This window comes from Schistocerca nitens, chromosome 1, assembly GCF_023898315.1.
Source record: "Schistocerca nitens isolate TAMUIC-IGC-003100 chromosome 1, iqSchNite1.1, whole genome shotgun sequence".
Classification (NCBI taxonomy): domain Eukaryota; kingdom Metazoa; phylum Arthropoda; class Insecta; order Orthoptera; family Acrididae; genus Schistocerca; species Schistocerca nitens.
The window spans coordinates 945,639,166-945,656,558 of NC_064614.1; positions in this window are offsets into that span (position 1 = coordinate 945,639,166).

Here is a 17,393-nt window from a genome sequence, read left to right on the forward strand (position 1 = left end):
CGACGTGCCTCACAAGTCTCTTACTGGAAGCCTTACGACCAATCTCGCTCGCACCCCCTGTGATGATATCGGACATCCCAGCACCTTTCCTCTACATTAGCCAATTCTTCTTTGAATTAAGCTACATCCGCACCGCACTACTACCCACACGCTTGATGATGACGAGGGCGATATATGCTGCCATGCAAACGAACAGGACGCCGAATGTGGTTGAAAGCAAACACCCCACTGCAAAGTGGCGCGCTGTGTGGCTGGCAGTGAATGCCACCACCCTTGATACTGACGTGCAGTCTGCATGGTACGTAACTGTTAATGGGAAACAGTTGTGCCAGTCCCGCCTACATTACATCCACCTCGCTTATTCACCCTTGTATGCCACATGCCAAGTGATTGACACGGATGAACATCGTTTCGAATGCGGGTCGGCAAAGGACGTTTGGTATTTGGTGCGTCAGATATTGGCTTTTCTCACACACACGACTCCCGACAGGATAATTACCCGATCACTTCTTTTCCCCGATAAGATTCATTTCCCAAGAGCAAAAACGAACTCTGTGACGTGGATCAGCGGCCACGCTGTTCACTACCTCTTCGGTAATGGCGAAAAGACAGTACCAGATTTTTGGTCTTACCTCAACGAACGACATTGTGCGATCGTCAAGAACCCTAAATATAGGCAATATTTTTCTAATTTTCTTTGGAGCGCATTCTATAATCCGCCTCGCAGCTGGATTATCGATGACATGAGAAAATAACCATAGCACCTCTTCCCAGATCCTTTTTTTATGAGACTGAACAAACAATGGAAACAACACAGCAACGAGACGACAGTCATCGAAAAATTCGCAGCGGGCTATAGTATGGAGCATCCTTTGTCGTAACGGGAAGAATTCCTATTATTCTGTTTATGTAGCCGAAGAGGAACGGCCTTCCTTTTATCCATTTGTAGAAAAATCAAATCAAATAAAAAAATTAAAAAAGCAGAAAAACAAACCTTCCAAAATCCTTTTTCCTTTTTTCATTTTTGTTTTAAATCAAGTGGTTAGGATAGCTGGCTATTAAAAAAAATGCCCATTTGTGTTACGTACGCATTTTGTTATTTCAATTAGTGTAAAAAAAAGTCCTGGAAAAAAAAGTAAAAAAAAATAGGTAATCGTCGTCGTCGTGCATTCTAAACTTATAGTCGCGTGTTCGCGTCCAACTTTATTTATTTATTTTTTTTACCACATTTCGGTCTAAAGATATGAGTCTGATTGAACATCGAAGATCATTTGCTTAACATTCTACCCACCAGCAATATAAGTATTCCAGAAACAATTCCGCAGGACAGCTCGTGGCTGCGTCGCGACCATAGCAGGTCACGCTCGAGCGTTTCCTCGCGCTGCAGCGGCTACCGGCCACCGGCCAAACGCCACCCGCCGCCTGAAATCCGGCGCCGCCCAGGTGAACGCGGCGCCACGCTGTCAGTGTATGTATCAACTGTCATTTTCGAATTTGAATTTCTAGTTATCATCTTGCCATTAAGCATTGGATTTTGCATACTTCAAAGTCATGAACTACAGTTAAGCACTGTAAAATTGAGTCGCAAGTGGAAAAAGGCGTAACATCTGCAACACAACGTTTACTTTTATTATAACAGAGGTTTTATTATAACAGAGGGGCGAATGCAGAGGAGGCAGCAGGAAATATTTGAACTGTGTGTGGAGCGAGTGCTTTTGGGGAAAATACGCCAGAAAAAGATATTCTTGTTTCAACAAGGATCGTTCTGGCATGAATGATTTTCCACATTAATGAAGTCTCGACTACTGATATATGTGATAGATTACCATTTTACCATGATGCGACATTTGCATTCAACAGGCAAAGTTCAGAAGTCTGGTGTAGGAGTACTGCATGCTCTAATTCGAAACAACAAAAATCAACGGAGTGACTATTATTGAACGTCATCAGGTCGCTCGTTGAGCATTCCTATGCAGTACTGTTACTGGTGACGTGTTGTGATGCCTTTATCGTTAACTTCCTAAGAAGAAATGAAAGGCTGAGCCCCACCTCGAGCAAAGAGTAGTGTCAACATAATATTTTACATCTGAAAACTCCAAAAGTGTGTTTTGGGCTACGAATTCTGCCCCAAGGGGTGTGTGCAACACAGCTGCAATTTGTTGCCAACAACTGAGACACCTTTCCGTCGCAGTGTAAGAAAATCGAGCAACAAAACTACATCACCTGTGATACTGCATGATAACGCACTCTGTTGATTTGAGAAACAAAACTATCCAGGAGATTGAGAGGAAAGTCGTCTCTCAGGCGCTTGTATTGATAGGGAAGACCTCTCTCAAGCACTTGTCCCTCTCGTCATATATTCGTAAAATTTTACCTTTCCCGCTCTTGATCGATCAACCGTCAAGGCAATTCATTTCTAGACGAAAATACTCTTAAAACTACTCTGGTTTAACGACATCGTTAGAACCAGTAGATTTCCACTGGTATAGAATTTGTAAACAACTTAAGCATTGTCAGATCGCTTTAGATATCGTGAAAGAAAATTCTGCTGCTGATTAACTTCTCTTTGATAATTACTGTTGCTTTTAGTAAACTAATGGAAAATGCAATTAAAATATTCACTGTACTAATACAAATTAAATTCGCCTACTACAGAAACATCACGACGGCAGTCTATCTTAATGAAGCATTAAGTGTCTGTAAGACGATTGAGCCTATTTTAACACGAATTAGTAGGATATTACTGACTTTTGACTTCGAAAAGATCTGTTTTTACTTCATTTCCTGTATCATTCGCAAGTATTATGAAAATGTGGCATTTCATGGATAAAATTATGTATTCACAACAACAACAAAATATGTCGGCAGAAAACAAAAGTGGCATTATGAATTTGGCAGTACCGTAAGGTTTTCACTCTGGCACTAAGGGTTACTGAAAGTAGCAAGACGAATTTTGCTCGAGCGTTGTCTTATGATTCCCTTATTGAGTTTGTGTCTGCCTGCTTGTAGCTCTGCTACAGAAGAATTAAAATTCTGGCTTTCAGCGAGTCTCGAAAGGCGAACGAAAGCAGTTTGCACCTGGTAGCCAAGCATGTTTGTTACCTGGGAACTGGTTTTTTCCTAAAGTGGGAAGACATCCTTTTGTGGTTGAATTGTTGGCAAATGTCATTCAGACGTATGCCGTTGGTCTAAGCGTTTCGGTGTGTTGAATTTGTACCAATGATGTTTCTACAGGTTTTTTCTGTCCCAAATAGAGAGCTGAAGTCTCATATTAGTATTTTCACGTCATCTTGGAGAATTTTGCTCATAGTATTTTCGAGTGTCTTCCAGAGTTTTTGGACATTTTCGGTGTTTTTCTTATTTTCGATGTTGCTGGGGCATGTGCATTGATGAGTGTATATTTTTTACTGGGGCTCTGGATGAGCATATTCATAAGTCGATTGTTGATGGGCGTGATTTCTTTGACAGAGTTGATGATAGATCTGTGTTCGAGAAATGCAATGCCGAAGATTGGTACGCCTTTCGCTACCTTTTGTTGTATTTTTCTCTTGAAGATTCAATGGTTTCCGTAATGCAAGGCTTCATTGCCAATTGGTCATGGTTCTTGAACAGCAAGGATGAGAAATTTTTGTCGGTCGATTTCTTTTGTGAGATTATTTAGTTTTCGTGTTTGGATCAGTGTATCGATGTTTAGTTTTCAAATGCATATTTTCTGCTTGTAGGGAAATTTACCAGAGATCTTCGATATTCTCTGCCGTGCTAACCTGGACTCCCCAGGATCCGAAAATCCAACTGCCGCCTGTCGACAGGCGGGTTGTGTACCACCTGGGGTAAAGTTGACTTTGCTTGCACAGTTCATGTTTGTGTTTCATTGGTTTGGCCAGGGTGATTCCAGGACCGGACAGGACCAGAGGGTGTTGAAGCCTTTGGAAGCAAATATTTCAGCCGAGCTCATTGAGCTAACAGACGGTGACCAGATTAACGGTGATTTTCACTCAGACGCGTCCGGATTTTGGGTTCAGCGGATTGAGTAGCCGTTCAGGATTGTGTTAGTATTTAGTTCACCCCAAGTATTTGATTTTCACGGTACCACCCATATGGGGGAGGGTTTCCCCTATCGGCCACACGGGATTATTATTATTATTATTATTATTATTATTGTCATTATGTCATAAGCAAATCCGATATGGCGTATCATCCCACCATTGAAATAGATGCGTATTGTTCGATTCAGTATTTCCATCACATAAATATGGGTTATAATTACGTTACATTGCTGCTACTAGATATATTTCTCACGTTTTCTTAGACAGTTGCTACCTGTTACTCCATCATAGGAATTTATGTGCGCAGCATTGTTGCAATACAGACGACCAAATTATCCCATTTCTGTAATTTCATTTCGATACCAGATCGTTATAATCGGATTCAGCCAGTCAGTCTTAATGTGGATATCCGACTACGACTCTCATCATATGATAGACTGGGTAAACCACATTCTTAATCGGACTGTTGAATCTAGGCCCGAATCTCGTGGTCGTGCGGTAGCGTTCTCGCTTCCCACGCCCGGGTTCCCGGGTTCGATTCCCGGCGGTGTCAGGGATTTTCTCTGCCTCGTGATGGCTGGGTGTTGTGTGATGTCCTTAGGTTAGTTAGGTTTAAGTAGTTCTAGGTTCTAGGGGACTGATGACCATAGCTGTCAAGTCCCATAGTGCTCAGAGCCATTTTTTTTAATCTAGGTCACTTATCTATGACAGGGTCTGAATTCTTAAACAATGGCTCTGAGCACTATGGGACTTAACTTCTGAGGTCATCAGTCCCCTAGAACTTAGAACTACTTAAGCCTAACTAACATAAGGACAAGGACATCACACACATCCATGCCCAAGGCAGGATTCGAACCTGCAACCGTAGCGGTCACGCGGCTCCAGACTGTAGCGCCTAGAACCGCTCGACCACTTCGGCCAGCAAATAATAATCCAATGTGCTTATTACAAATACGTTATTTAAATATAAATATATGACATGTAGACAATTATCTGATATCGGTGAAGCTTTGCTTTGTCGCAGCTCTTTAGCATACAAGTCCATTTACTTTCAGTCTCCTCCTTACAATTCTTGCAATGCAAGGAAATTGAAAAATCTCATCCACTCGACGCCACCTGAGGAACAGTAGTTGTCACCCTCACTGGAATCAATGACTGTGTGTGTGTGTGTGTGTTCTGAGGGAACTCGTCTTTGTTGCATTTTTTCCATATCGTAATTAGCACAATAACATAAGGCTTGTTCTTCTGAAGAACTTGATGCCCACAAGTCCTTAAATAAGAATCTCTTAGCGGGTTATAAGTTGGCACAGTGGATAGGCATTGAAAAACTGAACACAGATCAATCGAGAAAGCAAGAAGAAGTTGTGTGGAACTATGAAAAAATAAGCAAAATATACAAACTGAGTAGTCAATGCGCAACATAGGCAACATCAAGGATAATGTGAGCTCTAGAGCGCCGTGGTCCCGTGGTTAGCATGAGCGGCTGCGGAACGAGAGGTCCTTGGTTCAAGTCGTCCATCGACTAAAAAGCTTAATTTTTTATTTTCAGACAATTATTATCTGTCCGTCCGTCCGTCCGTCCGATGCGAGGTAACTGCGCCGTAGTATGGGGACGCCACACCTAAACAAACACCGAAACACACGACGTCAGTCGACTACAGCGCACCGAAGAGAGAGTATTCCTGCTAACGAGGCTCCCTGGCTGTCAGTTGACTGTACACTACTTTGGACGAGAGTGAATTAAATACGTGAGATGTATTCCGTGGGCAATATGAATCCAGCAAATATAGCTCGCGACTTCAATAACAATCGCACGGTTTTGCGGTGCGATCGTAAAACACAGGCGCTAAACTTATTACAGCGAACAGAGACGTAAGTGAACGAACGGACAGATCATAACTTTGCGAAAATAAAGAAAGTAAAATTTTCACTCGAGGGAAGACTTGAACCAAGGACCTCTAGTTCCACAGCGGCTCACGGTAACCATTTTTTTTTCTACCCCCCTTTTTTTATTTATTTTTTTTTCTACAAATGGATAAAAGGAAGGCCGTTCCTCTTCGGCTACATAAACAGAATAATAGGAAGTCGTCCCGTTACGACAAAGGATGCTCCATACTATAGCCCGCTGCGAAATTTTCGATGACTGTCTTCTCGTTGCTGTGTTGTTTCCGTTGTTTGTTCAATCTCATAAAAAAAGGAACTGGGAAGAGGTGCTATGGTTATCTTCTCATGTCATCGATAATGCAGCTGCGAGGCGGATTATGGAATGCGCTCCAAAGAAAATTAGAAAAATATTGCCTGTATTTAAGTTTCTTGACGATCGCACAATGTCGTTCGTTGAGGTAAGACCAAAAATCTGGTACTGTCTTTTCGCCATTACCGAAGAGGTAGTGAACAGCGTGGCCGCTGATCCACGTCACAGAGTTCGTTTTTGCTCTTGGGAAATGAATCTTATCGGGGAAAAGAAGTGATCGGGTAATTATCCTGTCGGGAGTCGTGCGTGTGAGAAAAGCCAATATTTGACGCACCAAATACCAAACGTCCTTTGCCGATCCGCATTCGAAACGATGTTCATCCGTGTCAATCACTTGGCATGTGGCATACAAGGGTGAATAAGCGAGGTGGATGTAATGTAGGCGGGACTGGCACAACTGTTTCCCATTAACAGTTACGTACCATGCAGACTGCACGGCAGTATCAAGGGTGGTGGCACTCACTGCCTGCCACACAGCGCGCCACTTTGCAGTGGGGTGTTTGCTTTCAACCACATTCGGCGTCCTGTTCGTTTGCATGGCAGCATATATCGCCCTCGTCATCATCAAGCGTGTGGGTAGTAGTGCGGTGCGGATGTAGCTTAATTCAAGGAAGAATTGGCTAATGTAGAAGAAAGGTGCTGGGATGTCCGATATCATCACAGGGGGTGCGAGCGAGATTGGTCGTAAGGCTTCCAGTAAGAGACTTGTGAGGCACGTCGGACTTCGGCCCCACAGTTGCAGGTGACAGCTGACGAACAGGGCCTTCGCTCTGTTCTGAACATGACAAAGGCCTAAACCCCCTCTGCTCCTTGGGAGGGTTAGGGACTCGTAACGAATCTTAAATAACATGCCCGTATTAACAAAGGATCCCAAAACCGCCAACATGCGGTGAGCCAGGGTAGGTGGTATGGGGAGTATCTGTGCAAAATGGGGGATACGTGACGCCAAATAGACGTTAGCTTAGCGTGTCCGTTGCAGGAGGTCTAGATGTCTCAGACGGTGGTCACTTATTCCTGCTCTCATCTGATTCAATAAACGCCTGTAGTTAAGGGCTGTTGAACGCTTCATGTCAGATGTGAAATCAATGCCAAGACAGCGGATTGTGTCACTGATTCGTAGCTGTGCGACGCTCTCGTCGGGTAGTCCTCTGCCTATAGACAGCGCGTGTGATTTGTGGAGATTGAGATGGCTCCCCGATGCTGCGCCGTAGGTCGCCACCCACGCCAGTGCTGCACGAACATCGTCATTATTGCGAAGAAGGAGTACCAGATCATCCGCATAGGCAGTGCAATAAAAAGTGTGTCCACCAAGCGACATCCCAGTCAGGCGTTGTCGGAGGCCGCAGAGGAGTGTTCCAAGACGAGGGCGTACAATATCGCTGAAAGAGGGCAGCCTTGTCGCACCGATCGCTGGATCTGTATCGGCGGCGTGAGACGGCCATTATATAATACCTTGGACGTCGCGCCGCATAGGAGACGCATCAGTACATTAACTATGACGTCCGGATACCCCATGCTTCGCAGTACCTCCATCAAAAATGTGTGGTCGACTCTGTCAAAGGCCTGGCTAAAGTCGAGTGAGGCCAAAACTCCCTGCAGTTGGCGAGCTTTGGCTAGCGCGATCATATCTCTATATCGGCACAATGCAGTGCGAATATTATGGTCACCACCTAACGATGCCTGGTCCTGCGACACAACACATCGACCTGATCGCTTTAGGCGTGCCGCCAGAAGCCGGGTGAAAATCTTCAAGTCACTGTTGAGTAAGGTCAAGGGCCCATAGTCACTGATCCTGGATCCGCCTCGTGGTTTGTGTATGGGCACAATCAGTCCTTCTAGGAAAGCCCCAGGGATCTGCGTCGTGGGAGACATAAGATCGCGGCAAATATCAGTCCATGCTGGTGCCAGCAATTGTTGATATGTCCGGTAAAATTCCAGAGGAAGGCCCTCAGGTCCCGGGGACTTATGAGCAGCCCCAGCCTGTATTGCTTCAATGATTTCCTCTTCCGTTACAGCAGTCAAATCCGCTGCCGCTGTCGGAGAGATCGTGCCATAAGTGAGTTGAGAGACTTCGGCGATCACCTCTAGGGGATGTCGATGTTCCGAGTACAGCCTAGTGTAGTGAGCATGAAGGGCGTTTCCTATGTCGCACTGGGTATCAAGGCGTCGTCCGTCTTCCGTCGTGATAGCTTGGATCAGTGTCCTGCGTCGGCGCCGTCGTTCTGCAATAACGTGGTACATGGACGGTTCCTCCTGGGCCACTCTGTCTTGAGTGCGCGCTCTGACGATCGCACCCTCAAGGTGGCAACGTGTTAATCTGATGATCTGTGCCTTGGCACGGTTCACCGTCACCTGCCGTGCAGGTGAGTACGGCAGTGTTGTACATTCCCTTAAGATTCAATAGTAAAAGTCCATGGTATGTCTCTTCCATGCTGCAACATCTCGGCCTTAGCCTATCAAGGTCTTCCGGAGGGCTGGTTTGGCGCAGAGTAACCACCACGACAGTGTAGACCGGTAGGTGCCACGCCGGCGGCTACAAGAGTCCCACGTGTTCTCTATAAGGCGGCGGCATTCCTGAGAAGCTAGGTGGGCGACGTTGAACTTCCAAGGACCACGGCTGTGCCATACCTTCTCGCGGCAGAGGGTAATAGCGCAGATGTAGTACTCGTGGTCAGAAAAAGCTGTGGGCCAAACTTCGGCAGCTCTTGTCCCCACAGCTATGGAGCGCGAGATGTAAATCCGGTCGATGCGGCTGGAATGGCTCGTGTAGTGAGTAAATCCGGGCCGATCGCCACAAACATGTTCCCACGAGTCCACCAATTGAAGATTATTTATAATTGCCGTAAGTTCTGCGCAGGGAGAATGATGTGGTAACATCCTTAGGTGCTTGGCTACAGTTGAAGTCCGCTCCGATTATCAAGTCGTTTTGACGGCCCATAAAGAGGGGCGTGATTGTATGAGCGAAAAAGGTGGATCGTTCGCGACGCCGACCAGATCCTGACGGTGCATAGATGTTAATAAGTTTGACTCCTTAGATAGTAAGAGCCATGCCTCTGGCGTCAGGGAGATACTCGACGTCTTCTGCGGATATACCTTCGCGGAGGAGGATCGCCACACCACTGCCATTGGCAGACGCATGTGAAACCCAAGTCGTGTAGCCATAGGGTTCCTTGAAGTCTGCGACATACACCTCTTGAAGGAGCGCAATGTCGATGTCTGCTGCGTTGAGTAGATCCTGTAGCATCGCTAGTTTATGTCGGGCACGTATGTTGTTGATGTTAATCGTCGCTAGACGGTATGTTTGGTCAGCCAGGTCGGCAACTGGGTTGTGTAGGAGGCCAGGTGTGGGCGGCAGGGGCGGCCCCATAGAGGTTGACGATACAGCCGTGGTCACTGTGGTTGGTTGGTGCTGGGTACAGCCGAGGGAGCATCTCTGCCTTAGGCATCCTCCTGGTGCTGTGGCTCATCCTCGACATCATCCGCCCAAGAATCAGATGCAGCAATTGGTAACTGTTGATTAGTGCTGTCAGTAGAGCGCTTGCGCGCATGTTCAGTAGCAGAAGTGATGTTGTCAGACCGAGGCTCAGAAATTGTATCCGCCATAGCATCGTGATGGGAAGGGTGAGCTGTGGTGGTAGAGTCCTGAGCGTCGTCCGACGCCGGATGTTCGTCCGGGTCACACATCCGAAGCAGGCAATCATCGCATGGCGTATGGCGCCGTTTCTTGCGTTTTCGAGGGGAACGTTGTTTCCGGACACTCTGTGTCAGAGTGCGGGCGACAATCATCTGATGAGGTCTCCATTGGTAGGAAGGCAGAGGTCGGGACAATTTCCGTTTCTACTTCCATCTTCTCTTTAGGCTCGTCTTGGTGGCACAATTGATCACCGTCTTGAGGCAAGTCTGCCGATGAAGTCGTAGAGGGGGATCTACATCTACATCTACATCTATACTCCGCGAGCCACCTTACGGTGTGTGGCGGAGGGTACTTATTGTACCACTATCTGATCCCCCCTTCCCTGTTCCATTCACGAATTGTGCGTGGGAAGAACGACTGCTTGTAAGTCTCCGTATTTGCTCTAATTTCTCGGATCTTTTCGTTGTGATCATTACGCGAGATATATGTGGGCGGTAGTAATATGTTGCCCATCTCTTCCCGGAATGTGCTCTCTCGTAATTTCGATAATAAACCTCTCCGTATTGCGTAACGCCTTTCTTGAAGTGTCCGCCACTGGAGCTTGTTCAGCATCTCCGTAACGCTCTCGCGCTGACTAAATGTCCCCATGACGAATCGCGCTGCTTTTCGCTGGATCATGTCTATCTCTTCTATTAATCCAACCTGGTAAGGGTCCCACACTGATGAGCAATACTCAAGAATCGGACGAACAAGCGTTTTGTAAGCTACTTCTTTCGTCGATGAGTCACATTTTCTTAGAATTCTTCCTATGAATCTCAACCTGGCGCCTGCTTTTCCCACTATTTGTTTTATGTGATCATTCCACTTCAGATCGCTCCGGATAGTAACTCCTAAGTATTTTACGGTCGTTACCGCTTCCAATGATTTACCACCTATGGCATAATCGTACTGGAATGGATTTCTGCCCCTATGTATGCGCATTATATTACATTTATCTACGTTTAGGGAAAGCTGCCAGCTGTCGCACCATTCATTAATCCTCTGCAGGTCTTCCTGGAGTACGTACGAGTCTTCTGATGTTGCTACTTTCTTGTAGACAACCGTGTCATCTGCAAATAGCCTCACGGAGCTACCGATGTTGTCAACTAAGTCATTTATGTATATTGTAAACAATAAAGGTCCTATCACGCTTCCTTGCGGTACTCCCGAAATTACCTCTACATCTGCAGATTTTGAACCGTTAAGAATGACATGTTGTGTTCTTTCTTCTAGGAAATCCTGAATCCAATCACAAACCTGGTCCGATATTCCGTAAGCTCGTATTTTTTTCACTAAACGTAAGTGCGGAACCGTATCAAATGCCTTCCTGAAGTCCAGGAATACGGCATCAATCTGCTCGCCAGTGTCTACGGCACTGTGAATTTCTTGGACAAATAGGGCGAGCTGAGTTTCACATGATCTCTGTTTGCGGAATCCATGTTGGTTATGATGAATGAGATTTGTATTATCTAAGAACGTCATAATACGAGAACATAAAACATGTTCCATTATTCTACAACAGATTGACGTAAGCGAAATAGGCCTATAATTATTCGCATCTGATTTATGACCCTTCTTGAAAATGGGAACGACCTGCGCTTTCTTCCAGTCGCTAGGTACTTTACGTTCTTCCAGAGATCTACGATAAATTGCTGATAGAAAGGGGGCAAGTTCTTTAGCACAATCACTGTAGAATCTTACGGGTATCTCGTCTGGTCCGGATGCTTTTCCGCTACTAAGTGATAGCAGTTGTTTTTCAATTCCGATATCGTTTATTTCAATATTTTCCATTTTGGCGTCCGTGCGACGGCTGAAGTCAGGGACCGTGTTACGATTTTCCGCAGTGAAACAGTTTCGGAACACTGAATTCAGTATTTCTGCCTTTCTTCGATCGTCCTCTGTTTCGGTGCCATCGTGGTCAACGAGTGACTGAATAGGGGATTTAGATCCGCTTACCGATTTTACATATGACCAAAACTTTTTAGGGTTCTTGTTTAGATCGTTTGCCAATGTTTTATGTTCGAATTCGTTGAATGCTTCTCTCATTGCTCTCTTTACGCTCTTTTTCGCTTCGTTCAGCTTTTCCTTATCAGCTATGATTCGACTACTCTTAAACCTATGATGAAGCTTTCTTTGTTTCCGTAGTACCTTTCGTACATGATTGTTATACCACGGTGGATCTTTCCCCTCGCTTTGGACCTTAGTCGGTACGAACTTATCTAAGGCGTACTGGACGATGTTTCTGAATTTTTTCCATTTTTGTTCCACATCCTCTTCCTCAGAAATGAACGTTTGATGGTGGTCACTCAGATATTCTGCGATTTGTGCCCTATCACTCTTGTTAAGCAAATATATTTTCCTTCCTTTCTTGGCATTTCTTATTACACTTGTAGTCATTGATGCAACCACTGACTTATGATCACTGATACCCTCTTCTACATTCACGGAGTCGAAAAGTTCCGGTCTATTTGTTGCTATGAGGTCTAAAACGTTAGCTTCACGAGTTGGTTCTCTAACTATCTGCTCGAAGTAATTCTCGGACAAGGCAGTCAGGATAATGTCACAAGAGTCTCTGTCCCTGGCTCCAGTTCTGATTGTGTGACTATCCCATTCTATACCTGGTAGATTGAAGTCTCCCCCTATTACAATAGTATGATCACGAAACTTCTTCACGACGTTCTGCAGGTTCTCTCTGAGGCGCTCAACTACTACGGTTGCTGATGCAGGTGGTCTATAGAAGCATCCGACTATCATATCTGACCCACCTTTGATACTTAACTTAACCCAGATTATTTCACATTCGCATTCGCTAATAACTTCACTGGATATTATTGAATTCTTTACTGCTATAAATACTCCTCCACCATTGGCGTTTATCCTATCCTTGCGGTATATATTCCATTCTGTGTCTAGGATTTCGTTACTGTTCACTTCCGGTTTTAACCAACTTTCCGTTCCTAATACTATATGCGCACTATTTCCTTCAATAAGCGATACTAATTCAGGAACCTTGCCCTGGATACTCCTGCAGTTTACCAATATTACGTTAACTTTTCCTGTTTTTGGTCTCTGAGGACGGACGTTCTTTATCAACTATGCTGATGTTCTCTCTGGTAAGCCGTCAGGTATTTTATCGTTTCGCCCAAGGGGGGGTCCCTCTAACCTAAAAAACCCCCGTGTGCACGCCACACGTACTCTGCTACCCTAGTAGCTGCTTCCGGTGTGTAGTGCACGCCTGACCTGTCTAGGGGGGCCCTACAGTTCTCCACCCAATAACGGAGGTCGATGAATTTGCAACCATTATAGTCGCAGAGTCGTCTGAGCCTCTGGTTTAGACCCTCCACACGGCTCCAAACCAGAGGACCGCGATCGACTCTGGGCACTATGCTGCAGATATTAAGCTCAGCTTGCACTCCGCGTGCGATGCTGGTTGTCTTCACCAAATCAGCCAGCCGCCGGAAGGAACCAAGGATGGCCTCAGAACCCAAGCGGCAGGCGTCATTCGTTCCGACATGTGCTACTATCTGCAGCCGGTCACACCCAGTGCGTTCAATAGCTGCCGGAAGGGCCTCCTCCACATTACGGACGAGACCCCCCGGCAAGCACACCGAGTGCACACTGGCATTCTTCCCCGACCTACCCGCTATTTTCCTGAGGGGCTCCATAACCCGCCTAACGTTGGAGCTCCCTATAACTAATAGGCCCGCCCTCTGTGACTGTCGGGACCTTGCCGGAGAATCGGCCACTGGCCCAACAGGCGAGGCATCCTGTGGTGGCTCGGAAACGATGTCATCACCACTAGGAAGCACCCCGTACCTGTTGGAAAGGGGTAAGGCAGCTGCCACGCGGCCAGATCCCACCTTCGCCTTTCGGCCAGGCACGCGCGAGCCCACCACTGTCCGCCATTCACCCTGGAGTGATGGCTGACCGGTAAGATGCTCACTGCCGGAAGACGCAGCGACATCAGGGGTTCCATGTGATTCCAAGGCCACCGAAGTAGGCATAGGTCTCACCACAGTTGCCCCAACGCCACTACGAGCCGACGCCTGCGCCTCGAGCTCGATGAGCCTAACAGACAAAGCCTCCACCTGCCCCCGAAGAGTGGCCAATTCTCCTTGCGTCCGCTCACAACAACCACAGTCCCTACACATGACTATGTTTACCCTACTCTATACGGTGACAAATTCCCAAGATAATCTTCTGATGAGCTACTCTGATAATCAAGAAACACTCACTGAAATACGAGACGCGAAAACTACGCTAGGTTTTCCCAGAAAAACTATTTAAAAGCTAAGCGCAGCAAATAAGTACAAAATAAATTTCTCTCCTAACGATCAAGAACTGTTAGTTTCTATGCAGAGCAGATAAACACAAATAGAATCCCTTCCTTAGTGGAAGGTCGTAAACAAAATGCAAAATAAACGCTTTATACAAACAGTACTCGCTGCTGCTGGTGCTCTCGCTCTGGCTGTCACAAGACACACTGTCATCGACCACTGACTGCAATATGGTGTTACGATCCTGGGCAGGAGCTGTTGCGGTTGCAGCCGCTGCATACGCGATGGGGAGTGAAGTAGGCGTCGCCGGGGATGGAACTTCACCAACCGGTGTCTGAGTCAGTCGGCGTTGAATGCAGGCCGATCGGACATGTCCTTTCTGTCCACAGCCGGCGCAAGTACGCGGTTGTCCGTCGTACATGACAATGGCTCTGCAGCCGCCAATTACTAAACAGGATGGCGCCTGATTCGTCAGTTCAATCTTAATTTGTCGCACTTCATTTAAGACGGGGCACGTCTCAAACGTTTGCCATTTTTCAGCCAAGTGGCTTAGCATGTTGCCGTACGGTTAGAAAGCTGTCATCACGATATATGGCGGGACTTCGAATGGCAGCTCGAAGACCCTCAGAGTGCGAAGGCCCAATCCAGCGTGGTAGATGGCGACAGTTCCTATGTGACCATCAGAATGCTTAAATTTAAGTCCATGAGCGTGTAGGCACACAACATCAGTGCACGCCTTTTCATTGATCAGTTTTATGTAGACGACACTTTGTGTTATAGAAAAGTGGATCCCAGTGATGTCTTGAGGTGGAATATGAAGTTCTTCCCGGCTGAAACGTTCAATGTCAAGTGCTCGAGGTCTTGCGTAGTCCGCTTGAAATGTGATCTTAATTGTGGACTTCGATACGAGTGCGCCATGGCACTACCGAGATACGGACGCGTGACACTCGCCGCAGCGGAAGGTAAACAGTAAACACTCGTGCGCGCGGTGCGCTGACAGGGAGACACAGGCACGACGACCTTGCCCCACCGCTGCTAACAGCGGACTGCCCTACTAGACGACGGGCTCGCACAACGTGAGAACATCTCGGAAGTAGACGAAGTAGACAACACTTCCTCCTAACACTTCCGCATCTTACAGTGTTGCCAGATTGCGCAGATGGCCGGACTTAGAGTTCTCGGGAGGGGGGGGGGGGCAGTTTTATTGGCCACCTTAAGTGAACGACTCGCACTCTGTGGCGGCCAGCCGGCGGTCAGTTTTTATGTCTAAGACTGTACCTGCCTAGTTATTTAATGAAGCAATGCAGAGGCTCCTTAGAGTCAGTGTAGTTTGATTTGCATTCTGTTTAGTTGCTTTGAACCGAGTTTAAGAAAGAACTGCCGGCCAGGGTGGCCGAGCGGTTCTATGCGCTACAGTCTGGAACTGCGTGACCGCTGCGGTCGCAGGTTCGAATCCTGCCTCGGGCATGGATGTGTGTGATGTCCTTAGGTTAGTTAGGTTTAAGTAGTTCTAAGTTCTCAGGGACTGATGACCTCTGCTGGGAGAGTCTGTTATTGACTCACCGTTTACTATCGTTTATACTCTGCTGGAGTACTTCGCAAATGAATTCCAGTTTGATTTCTCTGTTTCCATTAGGTTATCTCATGGTCACAACTTTCAAAAATTCTTCGCAGGGGTATAATGTTAACATCAATTGCCGTTCAAGGTGGTCGGTGGTAGCGTTACACACTGCAACCAGTACGCTAAATAATCTTTTGTGTACATGTAACCACAGCCGGTGTGAATTTCTTAAGGGAAGTCACTTTCCTGCTTAGGCTTTTTTATATTTTAATAATCACAATAGTTCATTCTTTAGCTATTAACTTATTTCAGTCCTTTGAGCATTTTCAAGCTACGCATGTTATTTTTGTCCCGGTGAAAAACTATAATTCTCTAACATCTTATATTCCACACATCTGCGTCGAGAAAGCGACATCTGATGACGTCCTTAATACAGGTGTCTTACTGGTACGACGTGGTAGTTATGGGCACAACTATCTCAGACAAGAATCCTACATGCAAAAAGGGAAAGAACACAAACTTTATGCGACTTTTGTCTCTGTGCCACCGTACAGCACAATAAAATAAATTAGTTCACATTTCAAATAAAACTACATATTGCGGAAGATGTTGACAATGCCATGGCGTGTCTCATGTTTGTAGTTAATATAGTTTTGCCACCACTTATTACTTTCGTCTTTCTCGGGTTTACTCTCAGTCCATATTTTATGATCAGTTGACTATTCGTACCATTGAACAGGCTCTGCAACCCTCTCATATTTTTCAGAAAATAGCAATTTCATTAGCAAGTCTTATTATCTTTGATATCCTTTCATCTTTGAAGTCCATCCCATTTCTGAACCTTTCTTTTAATTCCGCCGTTGCTTCTTCGAAATATAGGTTGAACAATAGAAGAGAAAGACTGTATCCCTTCCTTAACGCGTTCATGCTACGAACACTTCTCTCCTTGTCTACCATTCTCATTATTCCTCGTTAGATCTTGTACTTATTGTACTTATATATTACTCCTTTTCAGCTATAGCATGTAGGCTTAGCTATCTTTCAGAGGGTTTCAAACGTATTTCACTATACATTGTTGGAAGCTATCCTATGAAAGTGGCTGGATTTTTTTAAAAAATCTTGCTTCCAATAATAATAATAATGTTAGAACTGCGAATCTTATCTCTGTACCTTTTTTAAAGCCGAACTGATTGTCATCTAATAGATCCTCCATGTAAAAATGTGACTGAAAAGGGTAAGCCATTGAAGATGCGCCTCGTAGATGAAATATCCTAGGCCGAATAAAATCATCAATAATTAAGTAACCAGTTGCTGATACTACTGCATGCGTTACCTTAGCGATAGGCTGAGGAAAATGCCAATAATAGTTGTGGTAATGCATGGCAATCCAATTTTTTTCTCTCTGTTAGTCTGTTGCTATCTCTGCCTCAAAACCCCGGGCCATGTGAAACTATACAAACTCTCATTGTTGTATACCAGTCGTTCACTATTCCATTCTCAGGAGCGTAAAATATGCAGAGTGATTCAGAGTACCCGAAAGAAACTCGGTGAAGCCGAGTCCGTTTTATATTTACCTTAGCAT